General features: G+C 33.4%; 2 long non-coding RNA genes and 1 pseudogene across 2 annotated transcripts; all 3 read left to right on the forward strand.

Moving 5' to 3' along the window:
- The first annotated feature begins 1,685 nt into the window (after nucleotides 1-1,685).
- On the forward strand, nucleotides 1,686-18,163 carry LOC114391578 (annotated as a pseudogene).
- On the forward strand, nucleotides 5,615-6,582 carry LOC114391782. Its single transcript, XR_003662172.1, has 3 exons — nucleotides 5,615-5,685; nucleotides 5,764-5,835; nucleotides 6,542-6,582. It is a non-coding gene; the product is annotated as an uncharacterized LOC114391782 (long non-coding RNA).
- Nucleotides 6,773-7,202, forward strand: LOC114391783. Its single transcript, XR_003662173.1, has 3 exons — nucleotides 6,773-6,953; nucleotides 7,031-7,069; nucleotides 7,160-7,202. It is a non-coding gene; the product is annotated as an uncharacterized LOC114391783 (long non-coding RNA).
- Nucleotides 18,164-18,413: the final 250 nt, after the last annotated feature.

The raw sequence follows: 18,413 nt of genomic DNA on the forward strand, positions 1-18,413 counted from the left end.
TCAACTTTGGGTCATGCTTCCGTGTATGGATTCCTTGAGCCACAATCGATACACAATGCAAAGGATCGACGTGCTGAATGTGAGCATTACTTACAAGCATGGCTCAAGGAATCGCAATGAGAGGTGTACCTAGGAGCTTACTTAAATCAGTAAGTACTATTAATTCAAATGGTTATAAATAATGTTGAAGTTCTACGTACCTAATACTTGTTTCTTGTAGGGGCCATTGGCAACTGGTAGTACTGTGTCCTGCGACCAATGTTGTTGCATGGTTTTGTTCGTTACGTAAGAAGCCTGATACTTATATCAAAACTGCAATTAACAAGTAAAGTTTTGTATTGTCCCTCATATCATGTAGTGTAATGAAGTCAGCAAACACAACTGCGGATGGTACAAATAATCCAGCAACTCCTAAGTGGATTGAAGTCAAGGTTAGTGATGCAATTAATCATTATTTTCCAGTATTGATCTTCAAATGATAACCTCAATACAATTGTTAGATCAAATTATTATTTATATTGAATGTAGAGCCATGTTCAAAGTGGAGGGTATGAGTGTGGCTACTACGTGATGCATTGGATGTGGAACATCGTTAGTGGGGGTTTAAAGAATGATTGGAGCATGGTATGTTCGGTTTAACATCTTCAAATTACTATTTTAGTAGTATTTTCATTCATTTTACATCTTCATTAAATACACCCTTTGTATTCTTCATATTTTGTAGTGGTTTCTTGATGGAACGACGTTAGACAACGAAACAATTACAACGATTCGCCAAAAATGGGCAGTATATTTTCTTAAAGTTCAAAGCAATCAATGTACAAAGTCTTAGTTGACATAGGAATTTTTTTGTTATTGTGAACATTACTGAGACAAATGTCACTATATTGGCTTGTATTTATTTGGAAATATATTTATGAAACTTTGTGTTTTGTTGTCTCTACAAAATTGTTAGACTGAGAGAATGGAACTTCTTCTTTTAATTTCTTGTCATTAATGGCAAATGGAACGATATCAAGCAAGGGAAGACCCTTAGGTTTTCAATAATTACATTTTTGCTATACCGCTTATTCTTTTTTTTAATAAGACAGCAGACATAAAATTCACAAATTTCTAACTCCTGTACATACTTATTCTTTTTATAACTGTAAAGAAGCAATGCTTCTTATTGGCAATGAGATTTCTTTGCCTCTATCAGATTTAGAGTGAATGATGGGGAGGACAGCTACACAACTCTTCCAAGAATAGACCCTTCTGTGAGCCAAAGGATCCCGACACAGCATGGTAATTTTACATTTTTTATTTATTTGTGAATGAGTTTAATTTTTCCTTGTTGAGGCTTTTGCTTTGTAGGCAGAATAGCTGGCCCTAGGCAAACGACTCCAAAATAAGTGATTCACCAAATTTGTTATATCATCCTCTTTTCTGTTTTATATGATGTAGGAGGTTTAACAGTTTATATTTATTTATATATTTTTCTACTTTTGTTGTCTGTTCATAATGTTAGTAATTTACCATTCAATTTTACAACCTGAAAGTTATTTTTCTTTATTTGAGCACAAGCATCTGCCCTTTGTTGCTATTCTATTTTGATTGTTCTTTTTAATTTTTATGAGAATCAGTTCAGTTGTTTTTTCTATGAATCTTTTTACTCATGGACACTTGTTCCAGGCTATTATTGTCTCATGTTGTGGCTCCTTCCACAGTGCTCTTTCTTGACATATTGCAAGGTGCCTTCATCTACCAGTTACAATTGCATGCCACAATACGCTACTTTATTTTTCCTATTTGTGAATGTACTTTCTTGTTGGATATTAGGTGTCCTCAATTCCCTGAAACCATAATAGCATTTGGTAATAACTGCAAGAGACAGGGGATTGCTTGCCATCATCCAAAGTTGATTGTTTTGCAAAGAAAAGATAGTATTCAAATTGTTATTACATCGGCTAATTTGGTGGAAAAGCAGGTGTTCTATGAACCAAACTTCTAGTTATTAACATTTAGTTTTGGAGGCCACTTCACTCGATTAAGTTAACTTATATGATACTTCAGTTCAGTATAAAAACATTGTAACTCTTAGCATTATACTTGTAAAATGGTTATCTGTAAGACATCAACTGCAATTGCCTTAGTGTCCCTAATATAAACTTTGAAGCCTATAATAGCAACATTTGTATCATCAGGTTATATTTATGTAAATTAGCATTTCTATAGGTACCTTAAGTCATGCTTATAGTAGGTTTACAACTATTATATGATTCAATGTTTGTATGTCATTAACATGGCAAAACTGTTGATCAATTTTCATGGTTATGTAGTGGAATAGTGTGACTAACACTATATGGTGACAAGATTTCCCTCATGCCACTTATGTTGATTTTGCATCACTTTTCCCAAAAATTGGCAATGCTGACATTCATCAAGGTTCAAACTGTGACTTCACTGCTCAGTTGGCTAGGTTTATGGCATCTCTTGTTATTGATGTACCCAGCCAGGCTCACTGGATTACTCAGCTTACGAAATATGACTTTGGAGGTCAACAGGACATCTTGTTACTTCAGTACCTGGAATTCACTTTTATAGAACTTCTGTTCTGTCAGAATATTTTGAGGCTTCTCCTGTGAGTACTCAAGTATGTCATGCAGAGATATTGTTGTTTGCAGTGCTGGGGTTGGCTTCCCTTGCCACTGCCTCTGTATTTATTTTTGGATATAAACTAACATACTTTTGTGCTTTTAAATTTAATATTTGCAAACTGTATCAAGTGTTGTTAAATAGTGGCTATGGTCCTGCCATGGTGGATTTTTTGCCAACTGCCGTAGGCAATTTGTGAAGGAAGTCTGGCCATGGTGACACCATAAGGCGCAATGGCATGTTTATGTGGTGGAATTTCAGCCTTTTGCCATGTTCCGCAGCCATCCGTTATTGATAACTGATGTATTCACCTAGCTTGGGTTAGAATAATATACCCCGAAACCTGACTTGTGGTTAAGGTATGCTAGTAGAATATCTTAGCTTTCATGTTAAATTCCAACAATAATATCGTCAGCCATGTAATCATTTGGTGGCTTAAGTGAAGCCACTTCTCCTCTGTTTCTGGATTCTTTGACAGCTATTTATACTCTTCTAGAGGCTAATTCCTGTGCATTTTTTTTATCGGGTTTGAAGTTTCTTGGTTCAGTTGTGGCATATGTGGTTGGTTTGAGCCATCTTTTCCGCACTATGGCAGACTCAAATAGTGCAAGACTAAAAGAATTCTTTCCTCGGAAAGTCTTGTAAGAATGTTTATCGGAAGTTGGAGATTGTTTTAAGAAGAAATCCAATTATTTCTGTTGATGAAAATGCTGTTAGTGTTCTTGTTCCCAACCCAGTTCAAACTTTTGAGGGAGGTAAATACTAAGTTGCTTGAGAATTCTTTTTGCACCATGTACATTGGATTCCCCATTTATGTCATGATTTTCAAATAAGAAAATAAAACTATGAACACTAATCAACTAACCAATGAGGTCTAGTTGAATTGGTTGAATAGGACACATGAGTTATTATAAACTTTCTAGTATTGTCTTTGATTTCAACCGATAAAAGAAACTATGGATTGTAGAGTAATGCTCGACCATGCATGTTGTTATACAAATATGAATGGTGAATTGCAATATTTGTAGTGTTATTTTGTCATTAGTAGTATACATTCTAGTTCTTTTATATGAAAGTCAAAGCATTATTAACTTCATCAAATGCAAAGGAATCTACTTAGAAATAACTAACTGAAACTTTTATATTGAGCAGTGAACTCACTGGGAATTATTTCAATGGCTCAATTCCAAAAAGCCTTGGACGCCTCTCATCAGTTGTCACTCTGTAAGTCATCATTACCTATGCATCTGTGTGTTTTCATCTTGCTTGCTCTATTTGTGAGGCATGTTCTACATTTGTTAACTAAGAACCTTTGTGACTGTCTTTTTTTTTTCCTTCTTGCAATTGAGTTTAGTTTACATAAATTGTAAGTGTAAAATTTTTTACATTGTTAACCCATTAGAAATCACCCTAGATAAGGCTTTGGTTTTTAAGAATCAAATGGCGTGGTGTGACCTACGTAGCCGACAACCAACTAGAAGTCAATAATCTTACCAACAACCTATTATTGGATGATAGTGTAAAATCTTTTATACTATCATTACATTTTAATTAAAAAAAAATCCTAAATGGGGTTTGCATGATTCCTCACAGTACAATTGATACATGCTTCAGGAACCTTTTGGGAAATCGACTTACTGGTTCAATTCCCTCTGAAATTGGTGACATGGCTAGTCTGCAAGAACTGTAAGCGTTTCAGAAAACTATGATGCTAATTGATTAAAACTGGAGGTGGAATAATTATATTTGTAATCCATGTTTACAGGATCTTGGAAGATAATCAACTTGAGGGACCTCTTCCCCTGAGCCTTGGAAAAATGAGCAACTTGCTGAGATTGTGAGACTATTTGTTTCATTTTTTTAATTTCATTTGATTTACATAATCAATTTAAATCATTAAATTGTCTCCATATTATCTACAATTTCATACTGTTTTCTCCACACATCCCTAACTCCTTTTTTTTCACTTTAACTAAAAGAATCTACAGACTTCTACATTAAAATATTTTTAAGTAAACCATTTATATAAACATGACACTTTTTAAAAACAACAAAGCTCTAGCTATTTGAAGGATTTGAACAAAAATTATAAAAAAAGATAAAATTGACAAAGAAATGAAATAATTTTAGGTAAATAATTATGTAGGACATTTGGACTCTTTTTGTTACTTAATCGACAATATTTTGTAATAATAATAATATTTTGTTGACATTGATATTATTTAATTTAAAATATATATTATATATTATAAATTATACATTAATTATTTAATACTATAATTTAATTATAAAAAATATTAAAATTTATATATTATGTTAATGAATCAGATAGATTTGAGACATGCCATACAATGAGTCAAATATAAGGAAAAAAAACTATCAAAATTGAGTTAGAAAGAAACTAAGTTAAACTTGTTCTATAAACAAGTAGTGTTTGAATAAGGAATTTTAATTGTAGAAAATTTATTTGCGTCAATTAAATTCTTTGGATTTTAAAATTCTTTGTTTAGATAAATTTTGCTTTAAAAGAATGAATGCATGAAATGAAATAGATAAAAGAAAACAATAAGCAAAGGAATGTAGCCCTAGCTTCTAAGCACCTTTTCGGTGATTCCATTAGAAGCTCCAACAGCTTCTAAACACCTTTGTGAAACCAGTTGAGTATAAAAACTAGACGGGATAAATTTTGGTTCATCCATGACCTTTTCTCTGTTGAAGAATAAAATAAATTTATATCATGATTAACTTGCATTGTATTATCTAAGAAAACTTTTTGTAGGGATTTGCAGGGCACATCCTTGGACGACCCAATTCCTTCTGTCATATCTTACTTAACAAATTTGACAGAATTGTGAGCACTTTGTCCTTTTAAGAGTATTCCAAAATTATTACATTTTGTGTGCATTTTACAATCGTAATGGAATGCAATCTCTTATAGTGGAACATCTTCTTTTCATTGATGAAACATTTATATATCAGAAGGATATCTGATTTGAAGGGACCAACTATGACATTTCCTAATCTGAAGAATTTGAAACTTTTGCTAAGACTGTGAGTTGAAACCTTAACTACTCTTAAGCGAAGAACTATATAATTCATTTAGGCTTCTATCATATTTCTGTTACTCAGGGAATTGAGGAATTGCTTAATAACTGGTCCCATTCCAAACTACATTGGAGAAATAGAAAGTTTGAAAAGCATGTAAGTTGCATCAAGAGTATATAACTAGCTATATATTCTTTAGTTTTTTATCTACCTGTTTACCAATCTCATTATTATCTATTTAATTTTAGTATGCAAAAACACATTCTAATTTTAGTTGAATCATGACGCAATTAAGGATTTAGAAGTCACTCTGTAATAATTTGATCATTTTATCATCTCCATTTCTACAGTATGTGTTTATTTTAATTTTGCACCTATATTGTTAGGTAGCACCTTTTCTCCCTCTATTCTTCATTAGATAAAGTTTATGAGTATGGAATTTCTACATTATAAAGATCAGGATTTAGGAAATAATTTGAATCCAATTAATTTTGTGATTAACACTTCTTTGCCCCTCTGGTAATCAACTATTGTTAGATATTTTTCAAGACTTATTTTTGGACACTCTTCATCTGTTTGTGTAATCATTGGGGGCATGTCCTTTAAGGTGATTGTGATTTGTTGGTTAGTTATACCAGTATAATGACACTATAACTACCAAGAATGTGGATATAAATTTTAGCATGCATCATTTGTGCAAATTATTATCTGCAATATTGTGTTTCAAAATGCCAGCAAAAAGAGAAAAAAAAATTAAAAATTATTGGAAACTTGAAATTACCTCCATTATATTTTGTTGTTAGAATTTGGAAGTGGCATGTGCCATTACTACATCACAGTAATTTCCTATTTTCTCTTTCAGAGATCTGAGCTCCAACATGTTAACAGGTTCAATCCCAGATTCATTTCAGGATTTAGGAAATCTAAATTACTTGTAAGTGTGTATTTTCATTTGCTAGCAAGAAGATTAACCGAAAGGATGCGAATGTTTATATTAATTTGATCTCAAGAATGTTGGTTGCTTTTTCTCAACTTATTTTTTTCTGATATAATGAGACATATATTCATGATGGATGCAGGTTTCTGACTAACAATTCTCTAAGTGGACCAATTCCTGATTGGATACTGAGCATAAAAAGGCATATGTAAGCATATCTCTTTAGTTAGCACTCATTGAATTATGAAATTTATTCTCACTTTATGTTCTCTTTCAGTGATTTATCTTTGAACAATTTCACAAAGACTTCTGCAAATAATTGCCAAATGCCGGATGTGTAAGCTTCTTTTTGTCTACTAATTATTTAAGCATTTCACCTATGTCAATACTAAGCATGGTATTATCATTGAACAGGAACTTAGCTTCAAGCCTCTCTCGCACAGCAAACACTTCGTATGTTCCTTCTTGTGGACTAGTTTTAGTTCTATAATATTAGCTATGAATCATCAGTTGAAACTAATATTATATCTTTATATCTTGTAGAATATCTTGTTTGAAGATGGGCCAACCTTGTTCAGGAAAACCCATTAAGCATATTCATTTTTCTTGATAAATTATTCGCTTTCACTGTGTCTCTCTGCAGTTCATTCACTGTTCATAAACTGTGCAGGAAGTTCTTTTTGCATTAACTGTGTTAAGATGTTCCACACTAGCTAGGAATTTGGTCAAAATGCCCCTTATAAGACTTTGACAACTCTTTCCCTTTGAGCCAACTTTTGGAATTGAGTTAGGCTTAACTCATTTCTAATATGGTATGGGAGCCTATCTTATCTCTGTGGTAGGCTGCCTGCAAATTTCCAAAACCTGTAAATTTAACGGTTCAGATGTTTTGGATGTCCAATCTTGGGTGTATATTAAGATGTCTCATATTGGCTAGAAATATGGCCAAAATACTCCTTATAAGGCTACTGCAATCCCCCCTCCCCCTTGAGCTACTTATTTCTAATAGATTGAAATAGTCACACTTTGTTTATTGTTGAAATTAAGGTTATGTTTGATTCCTTGTTTTAGTTTTGTTATCTTTAAATAGCACTCTTGATACTGGTTGCGAATGAATAGATTTATGCTAAAATATTTTTTGAAAAACTCAGTTATTAATAGTTATTGTTACTTTCTGTACTAGGTTCTAAATCAATACAGATGGAATGAATCATTCAAGTCTGAAATTATATGCTGTAAGTGCTTATTTTGAATATTATTGAGTACAATGGCAACCTTTTTTCATTACAGGTTAAAATCAACAAGCTGACCTCATTCTTTTTTCCTCCTTTTGGACTATATATTGTTTGATACCTTTTCTGTCTATCAGGTGCATCTTCTATTGGTTCATCTGTCAATTCAAAATTTCTTGCAGATTTTTCATCTTCTGTTGGGAAGAAATCATTGCAACATTTTAATTCAGAAGAGTCTGATCCCGAAGAAATTTGAAGGCCTTTGCTCTTACATTATATTTCCTTGAAAAGTTTTACATCTTTTCTGCAAGATGCATGATTTGTTGAAATTATGTTTATTATTTAATTCAATAATTTATTATGTCTTGGCAGTGGGGCTGCTGGAATGCTAGTGAAGAACTGAAGAATCCTTCTGTTAGGATTATATTCCCCACTATTGAAAGAGTGAAGAATGCTTATAATGGGATTTTGCCTTCAAGATATATTCTTTGCTTCACAAAGGTAATATGATTTTCTTATCAGCTTTTAATAAATAAATTAGATGTGTCAGGGAATATATATATATATATATATAGCTAGATTCTTGGGTACCCTTTATTTTTGTGATTGTGCTGGTTCCCTTAGTAGGTTGTGGTCAATATTTTGTCAAATGTCTCACTTAATTGAAATAAGAAAACAAAAATACTGTATTATATTTATATTTTCAAATAACAAATAAGCAGATATTGACCATTAACTGTTTAGGTGTTATCACCAGTACCCTCATTATTAAAAAAAGGGTTCCAGAGAAATGTCTTTTAAGACAATTCTGCATGATGGAGACAAGGACAAATTTGAGTCCTCAGTTGAGTTTTTAAAGTAACAGGATCACATGGAGAGAGAGGCACACACTCTTGCAAAGATTGCATGGGACAATTTGTAGGTCCCTATTTAGGATGAGTCCATCTCTCTTAACATGTGGAAAACACATTCTCAAAGGGTTATTTTAGAGGAATATGTCGAGTCAGCAAATACCCCCCAAAAGCCATTTCAATTTAAAAAAACAAATTTGTTTGTTAGTTTTGAAATCTTTTTGGCATCACAGATGTGAATCTCATTTAGCTTGTGACTCTTGTATTAGTATTGAAATTTAATTTTAGAAATTCTTTTCAAAATTATCTTAGGAAGGTGAAGTTTTGACATTGTACATAGATGTAATTATGTGGACAATGCATAGCTGATTCTCTACTTTTGGACAGAAAACATGGCAAAGGTTGAAGACTTCAAATATACTTCATGATGCCATCCCTCATACACATGAAAGAATAGGTCATCCAATGCATATCAAGGTAACTAACTTTATACTGATTTATATTTTATACTCATGTATGTATTCTTGTTATGGAAACTATACTCAAAAGTTAGTTGTTGTATTTTTAGGGACACGCTAGCAAAAAAAACATGGTAAAATGTGCAAAAAAAAAAACTTAGTAGTAAAATTCACAAAATGAAGATAATTGGGTAGTAAAATGTGCAATTAAGCTTTATTTATTTTCGTTTAGTTACATGGAGTGTAATATTTAATATGCTAGTTCTTTTACTCCTGCTGTAATAATTATCAATGTTTTGGAGGCTCCCCACTATTTTTTGTCCTATATTGTAAGTGCACATGTTCTGTGTTTTTCTCTCCGAACACGATACTCATGTTTCTAAGGAAAAGGACAGTATCCAAATCTGTCTGTAGGATAAACTTTTGTCATTTCTTTGTTTATGCTTTCCATCTCACAATTGTGTAGTTAATTAACGAGTTGTTGTTGATGCAATTTTACTCTGTGTGACCATGGTTTCAAAGGACCCAGATATGAACTGTATTAGTGTATTCATTCATATGATTGTCACTGAGTTCCTTCCCACATCACAAATGTATGTTTCAAGTGATTTGATTGAAAATGGTTTGCTCAGGTGATGCGTAGATGCTCCTAATCTGGGAGGGATGCACCTTCTATTGGTTAGGTATACTGTGGGTCTCATAATTTTAGTGTTGCTGCCTGGGGGCGACAAATTTCAAATCCATTTAGGACAAAGGATGATGGACCTAAAAAAGAGGATCCTTCTGTGAATTATGGGTTTCATATTTGCAATTATGAACTTGGGATTATATTTACTTTTCCTTCTACATAAAATAATGGTTGTCCTGAAGTTAAGAACAGGGAAGATGTTGGACATTTTAGTGTAATTGATCTCTTTATTATGTTAAAATAAGAGTGCACACTTGTTTTAATGTAATAACGAGATGCTCGGTTTAGGCAAATTTTGGAAGTTACATGGAAGTCAAATTTTGGAAGTTACATGGAAGTTATTTTTCAAGAAAAGACAGTTTTTTAAAAAGATAAACTCCCATCAACCGCCAACCGTTTTTATTAAAGGATAAAACTTCCATAACTTCCTTCAACCGCCAAAAACCACTTGTTCTTTGATTATAAATAATCATCCTGGTTCAGAAAGCATAACATGTGAAAAACATACAAGACCAAAACAAAACTCTTGAATTATAATCTTCTGATTTTATCCGATTGAACAATTTTGGTTGAACCCCGAAATTTGATTCAATCTGAAAGTGTTTATACACGACTTCAGATTTATCCAGGATTATCTCGATTTTCAAAATTAACCAACAAAAGATTGAATCAAATCTTTCGAGATGACGAACGATAGTTTGAAGATGACAAGCAAGTTTGCGAAGTTGGACAAGTTTGAAGGGCAGGATTTCAGAAGATGGCAAAAGAATATGCATTTTCTCTTGACAACATTGAATGTGGTGTATGTGCTGAGTACACCGATGCCGGTGTATATGGAAGACGAAACTCTGGATCAAACAAGGAAGCGTTTGAAATGGGAGAACGATGATTACATTTGTCATGGACACATTCTGAACGGTATATCTGACTCTCTCTTTGATATTTATCAAAATGTTGAGTCTGCTAAGGAATTATGGGACTCTCTTGAATCCAAGTATATGGCAGAAGATGCCTCAAGTAACAAATTCTTAGTTAGTAATTTCTTTAATTACAAAATGATTGATTCGAGGCCTGTTATGGAGCAATATAATGAACTGCTGCGGATTTTGGGTCAGTTTACTCAACATGATTTGAAAATGGATGAATCCATTGCAGTTTCATCTATAATTGATAAACTGCCTTCTTCTTGGAAAGACTTCAAGCATACCTTGAAACATAAGAAGGAAGAGTTGACTCTGGTTCAACTCGGTAGTCATTTCATGATTGAGGAGTCGCTGAGGGCTCAGGAAATTGACAAAGTCAATGATAAAACCGTAGCAGGTTCCTCTTCCGTTAATATGGTAGAGGAAAGTGGAACAGTTAAGCAAAATTACAATGCTAAAGGTAACAAACGAAAATTTCAAGGAAATAAGAACAAAGGTCCAAACAAACAGACAAAATTGTCATGTTGGAAGTGTGGGAAACCTGGTCATTTAAAGAGGGATTGCCGGGTGTTCAAAGGAAAGAACAAGGCTGGTCCAAGTGGATCTAATGATCCTAAAAAGCAACAAGGTCAGATTGTAGTGAATAATTTTAATTCGAATACGAATTCAAATTATGTATCACTAATATCTGATGCATTCTATGTGCAGGATGATGACGTTGCTTGGTGGTTTGATTCGGGAGCAACAAGCCATGTGTGCAAAGATCGTCGTTGGTTCAAGGAATTTAGACCAATCGATGATGGCTCTATCGTGAAGATGGGCAATGTTGCAACTGAACCAATCCTAGGATTAGGTTGTGTGAATTTAGTTTTTACTTCCGGAAAAAGTTTGTATTTGGATAATGTCTTATTTGTACCTGGTATTCGTAAGAACTTATTGTCTGGTATGGTTTTAAATAATTGTGGTTTCAAGCAAGTACTTGAAAGTGACAAGTACATCTTGTCAAGACATGGTTCGTTTGTTGGATTTGGTTATCGTTGTAATGGAATGTTTAAATTAAACATTGATGTTCCTTTTGTTCATGAATCTGTTTGTATGGCCTCGTGTAGTTCTATAACTAATATGACAAAATCAGAAATTTGGCATGCTAGATTAGGACATGTTCATTACAAAAGATTAAAAGATATGTCAAAAACAAGTATGATTCCTCCTTTTGATATGAACATTGAAAAATGCAAAACTTGCATGTTGACCAAGATCACTAGGAAACCTTTTAAGGATGTTAAAAGTGAGACTAAAGTCTTAGACCTTATTCATAGTGATTTGTGTGATTTGCATGCTACTCCATCATTAGGTCATAAAAAATATCTTGTTACTTTTATTGATGATGCATCAAGGTATTGTTATGTATATTTATTAAATACAAAAGATGAAGCTCTTGATAAATTTAAAATTTATAAGAAAAAGGTAGAACTTCATCAAAATGGGCTAATCAAAACTCTTCGTACGGATAGGGGAGGTGAGTATTATGATCCGATTTATTTTCAATCTACTGGAATAATACATCAAACTACAGCTCCCTATACACCACAACAGAATGGTGTAGCCGAAAGGAAGAATAGAACCTTGAAAGAAATGGTGAATTCCATGTTATCCTATTCGGGTTTAAGTGAAGGATTTTGGGGTGAGGCTATGTTGACAGCCTGTTACTTGTTGAACCGAATTCCTAACAAAAGGAATAAGGTTACCCCATATGAACTTTGGCACAAAAAGACACCAAATTTGAGTTATCTCAAAATTTGGGGATGTAGGGCTGTAGTCAGGCTTACAGAACCTAAAAGGAAAACCATAGGTGAAAGAGGTATAGATTGCATATTTATTGGATATGCTGAACATTCTAAAGCATATAGATTCTATGTGCTAGAATCTAATGATTCTGTTGCTGTGAACTCGGTTATAGAGTCACGAGATGCTATCTTTGATGAACAAAGGTTTACATCTATACCTAGGCCAAAGGACATGAATTCCATGTCGAAAGTCTCAGTTAATATTGAGGATATACCTTCAACTAGTACTGAAACTAGAAAGAGTACAAGAGTAAGAAAGGCTAAGTCATTTGGTGATGACTTTCAACTCTATTTGGTTGAAGGGTCAAGGAATAATATTGAATTTTGTTGGACCTTGTGGCCTCAATAATCTTAAGAGGGATAGGCTTAGAATACAGAAGAAGCAACAACAATCAATTTAACAATGTTCTTTAAACATGCAAGACACAATTGATTGCAACAAAATAAATAAGATAAGGGAAAAGAGAATGCAAACACAGTTTTATACTGGTTCGGCCACAACTCGTGCCTACGTCCAGTACTCAAGCAACCCACTTGAGATTTCCACTATCTTTGTAAAATCCTTTACAAAGTCTGAACCACACAGGGACAACCCATCCCTTGTGTTCAGATGCTTTACAACAAGAGACTCACAGTCTCTTAACCAATCTCATTGAATAAGAAGAATAGAAGAAGAATTCTCTCTTTAAGAGAAGAATATTACAATGAAGATCATGTAAGAATCCTTATAGATTTTGCAAGTGTTTGGTCAAGGATTTCTTTTGAGAGAGCATTTGACAATGAAGTTCTTTTGGAATCTCTCTCATTGTCTTTTGAGAGGATAAGACATTTTGGACCAAAAATACTCTCTGCATAAAATTCGTGCCCAAGTCACCTATTTATAGGCCTTTGATGGCCATTCACAAATCTAATGAAAAGATGTGACTGTTGGCAGATTTTCTGAAAACTTTCCACTGGTAATCGATTACAATGTTTGTGTAATCGATTACACAGTTATAATTTGAAGGGTTATGACTTTTGAATTTGAATTTCCAAAGTTTCGTTGCTGGTAATCGATTACAGACATATGGTAATCGATTACATGTTGAAAATTCAAATTCAAAACATTTTTCAACAGCTATTTCTCAACCCTGTCTTCTGGTAATCGATTACACTTCCTGGTAATCGATTACTAGAGCCTTGAATGTCTTGAAAACACTTTGTTTTAAGGCAAGGCTTGGTCTTTAATGAATCTTGAAACATGGCTTTGCTTGTTGAAGCACTCTTGAATTATTCTTGAAGCAAATGCTTTATCATTTGAAGCAGCCTTGTTTGATTCTTCTTTGACATCATCAAAATCATGTATACATACATTCACATTCTCCCCCTTTTTGATGATGACAAACATATGATTTCTTCTCGACACCATCAAAGCTTGCATGATTTACATCTCCCTCTTTCTCAAGCAAATTCTTCTTGATATCATCAAAATCTTCATGATTTACATTCTTCCCCTTTTTGATGATGACAACCACCTGTAGGTTAGGAGCAACAACAAAGAAAATATTTATTTGCATATAGTTTACTCCCCCTTGGTTTTACAATGATTGCTTATATGAGACAATTGAAGATTTCATATTTTTCATATATAAAAAGTTGTCTCATAAAACAATAGATAATTTTTCTTACTATTTTATCTTTTATCTTTCTCTCCCCCTTTGTCAACATCAAAAACAAATCATGAATAGAAAGGAGAAAGATGTTACCACTTGTTGCAATGTATGAGAATCAAGTGATACCAAAAGGCATTAAAACAATCATTCAATATTAATCAAGCAAAAACAAGTACAATAACACATCAATCAAACACAATCAATCATCAAATATTTCAAATCAAATTAATTAAATTAACAATCAACTAACTATACACAATAATTTCTATTAATAAAAAAAATTCAAAATTCAAATTTCAAATTTCAAATTTTTAAAAATTTAAATTTTAAATTTTAAATTCCAACTTCCAATTTCAACTTTTAGTAACTTTCCCTTCCAACTTCCAACCTCCATTTTCAACTTTCAACTTCCAATAACTTTCATTTCCAACTTCCAACTTCCAGTAACTTCCACTTCCAACTTACAACTTCCATTTTTAACTTTCAACTTCCAATAACTACTTCCAACTTCCAACTTCCAAATTTTAATTTCAAATTTCAAATTTCAAATTTTAATTTTCAATTTTCAAATTTAACTTTTCAAATTTCAATTTTCAATTTCAAATTTCAATTTCAAAATTTCCTATTCTAAATTAAATAGTTTTCTTAAAACATGAAACTAATTTGAAAAGTTTAATAGATTCTTTAAAAACAATCAAAAACTCAATCAGGAACAAACATCAAAGACAATCAAACACACAATAAAAAATACAATCAATCAATCATCAAACACAGTCAATCAAATTCAATCACAATCATCAAGGACAGTCTAAACTCAAGTAGAAAACAAGCATCAAAAGTAATCAATCAAAGACAAGTGACCTGTTGGTATCATTTGATATTACTTGTTGGGGTTGTTGATCAAGTGGCCTTTGTTTGTTGTCTCCATAAATCGCATATTCACTTTTCTTGGGGAGAAATGTGGCCTTCGTTTGTTGTCTCCATAAATCACATATTCATTTATCTTGGGGAGAAATATGAATAAACTTTGATGCATGCCATGTGTTTGGAGAAATTGCTATCAATGTATCGACTTTGCTCTTCTCCATTTTCATAGTCTTTCATCATGATACCCAGACTTATGATTTTCTTCTCTGAATCACTTGAATAATTTATGGCATTATCTTCCCAAGTGATATATCCTTTCTTTTCTTTCTTCTCTTTGAAATTCATCTTGTTGGATTTTTCCATTCTTCTTTTAAACACAGGACAATTGAATCTCATGTGCCCAAGTTGATCGCACTTAGCATTTTGGGGCTAAAGAGGAATCTTCTTCTTTCTTCTTTCATCATCATCTTCTTTCTTCTCTAGTTTTTTTTATATAGTTGCATTTCTCTCTACCATTGTAGGAATAAAGGAATCAAATTCAATGGCTTCCCATATCTTTAGATCTATGGCTTCTATAAAGATCTGCATTCGGGTTTTCCAATAATGATAACCCTCACCATTGAACATAAGAGCCTATTGATAGAATTTCCCTCAGAAAATGGAAATTTGGATGAGGCCATATCTATTCTTGAAGTTTTTAAACTTTATACAAGAATCCTGCTCTGATACCACTTGTTGGACCTTGTGGCCTCAATAATCTTAAGAGGGATAGGCTTAGAATACAGAAGAAGCAACAACAATCAATTTAACAATGTTCTTTAAACATGCAAGACACAATTGATTGCAACAAAATAAATAAGATAAGGGAAGAGAGAATGCAAACACAGTTTTATACTGGTTCGGCCACAACCCGTGCCTACGTCCAGTACTCAAGCAACCCACTTGAGATTTCCACTATCTTTGTAAAATCCTTTACAAAGTCTGAACCACACAGGGACAACCCATCCCTTGTGTTCAGATGCTTTACAACAAGAGACTCACAGTCTCTTAACCAATCTCATTGAATAAGAAGAATAGAAGAAGAATTCTCTCTTCAAGAGAAGAATATTACAATGAAGATCATGTAAGAATCCTTATAGATTTTGCAAGTGTTTGGTCAAGGATTTCTTTTGAGAGAGCATTTGACAATGAAGTTCTTTTGGAATCTCTCTCATTGTCTTTTGAGAGGATAAGACATTTTGGACCAAAAATACTCTCTGCATAAAATTCGTGCCCAAGTCACCTATTTATAGGCCTTTGATGGCCATTCACAAATCTAATGAAAAGATGTGACTGTTGGCAGATTTTCTGAAAACTTTCCACTGGTAATCGATTACAATGTTTGTGTAATCGATTACACAGTTATAATTTGAAGGGTTATGACTTTTGAATTTGAATTTCCAAAGTTTCGTTGCTGGTAATCGATTACAGACATATGGTAATCGATTACATGTTGAAAATTCAAATTCAAAACATTTTTCAACAGCTATTTCTCAACCCTGTCTTCTGGTAATCGATTACACTTCCTGGTAATCGATTACTAGAGCCTTGAATGTCTTGAAAACACTTTGTTTTAAGGCAAGGCTTGGTCTTTAATGAATCCTGAAACATGGCTTTGCTTGTTGAAGCACTCTTGAATTATTCTTGAAGCAAATGCTTTATCATTTGAAGCAACCTTGTTTGATTCTTCTTTGACATCATCAAAATCATGTATACATACATTCACAAATTTCAATATCAATATTGCCTTAATGTTGAGGAAGACCCAAAGACTTTTAGTGAAGCAATGGCTTCAAGGGATGCTGTATTCTGGAAAGAAGCAATCCAAAGTGAGATGGATTCCATCATGCAAAATAATACCTGGAAATTGGTTGACTTACCTCCTGGATGTAAGCCATTAGGATGTAAGATGATCTTTAGGAGAAAGATGAAAGTGGATGGTACTGTTGACAAGTACAAAGCCAGATTGGTTATCCAAGGCTTTAGGCAAAAGGAGGGTATTGATTTTTTCGATACTTATGCTCCTGTTGCTAGGATATCCACTATTAGACTGTTGTTAGCACTTGCTGCTATCCACAATTTGATGATTCACCAAATGGATGTGAAAACTGCATTCTTAAATGGTGAATTGGATGAAGAGATATACATGAAACAACCTGAAGGGTTTGTTATGCCAGGAAATGAAAATAAGGTGTGTAAACTGATGAAATCTCTTTATGGCTTGAAACAAGCGCCTAAGCAATGGCATCAAAAATTTGATGAGGTTGTGTTGTCTAGTGGTTTTGTTATAAACCAAGCAGATAAATGTCTATACAACAAGTTTGATACTCATGGCAAAGGAGTTATCATTTGTCTGTATGTAGACGACATGTTGATCTTTGGTACCGACCAAGATCAAGTTGATGAAACTAAGGCATTTTTGTCTTCTAAGTTTGATATGAAAGATATGGGGGAGGCGGATGTGATCTTTGGAATAAAGATCAAACGTGGAAACAATGGTATTTCCATCTCTCAATCACATTATATTGAGAAGATATTGGAGAAATTTAATTTTAAAGATTGTTCTCCGGTAAGTACTCCCATTGATCCTAACCTGAAGCTATTACCTAATAAAGGTGTAGCAGTGTCTCAACTTGAATACTCAAGGGCGATAGGATCACTCATGTATGCAATGATTAGTACTAGGCCTGATATAGCTTATGTTGTTGCTAAACTCAGTAGGTTTACAAGTAATCCTAGTTCTCATCATTGGCAAGCTATGAATAGAGTATTCAAATACTTAAAGGGAACCATTGATTATGGTTTGACATATACTGGATTTCCTTCGATTATTGAAGGTTACTCTGATGCAAGTTGGATAACCAATATGGAGGATTATTCATCCACAAGTGGTTGGGTATTCCTCCTTGGAGGAGGTGCTATCTCTTGGGCATCCAAGAAACAGACCTGCATTACAAATTCAACAATGGAATCTGAATTTGTAGCTTTAGCAGCAGCTGGTAAAGAAGCTGAGTGGCTAAGAAATCTGATCTATGAGATTCCATTGTGGCCCAAACCTATACCTCCCATGTCTATCAGGTGTGATAGTCAGGCAACTTTGGCTAAGGCATATAGTCAAGTGTATAATGGGAAGTCTAGACACTTGGGTGTTAGACACAACATGGTTCGGGAGTTAATCATGCATGGTGTGATATCAGTGGAGTTTGTGAGAACTCAGCATAATTTGGCCGATCATTTAAC

Source organism: Glycine soja, chromosome 17 (genome assembly GCF_004193775.1).
Source record: "Glycine soja cultivar W05 chromosome 17, ASM419377v2, whole genome shotgun sequence".
NCBI lineage: Eukaryota > Viridiplantae > Streptophyta > Magnoliopsida > Fabales > Fabaceae > Glycine > Glycine soja.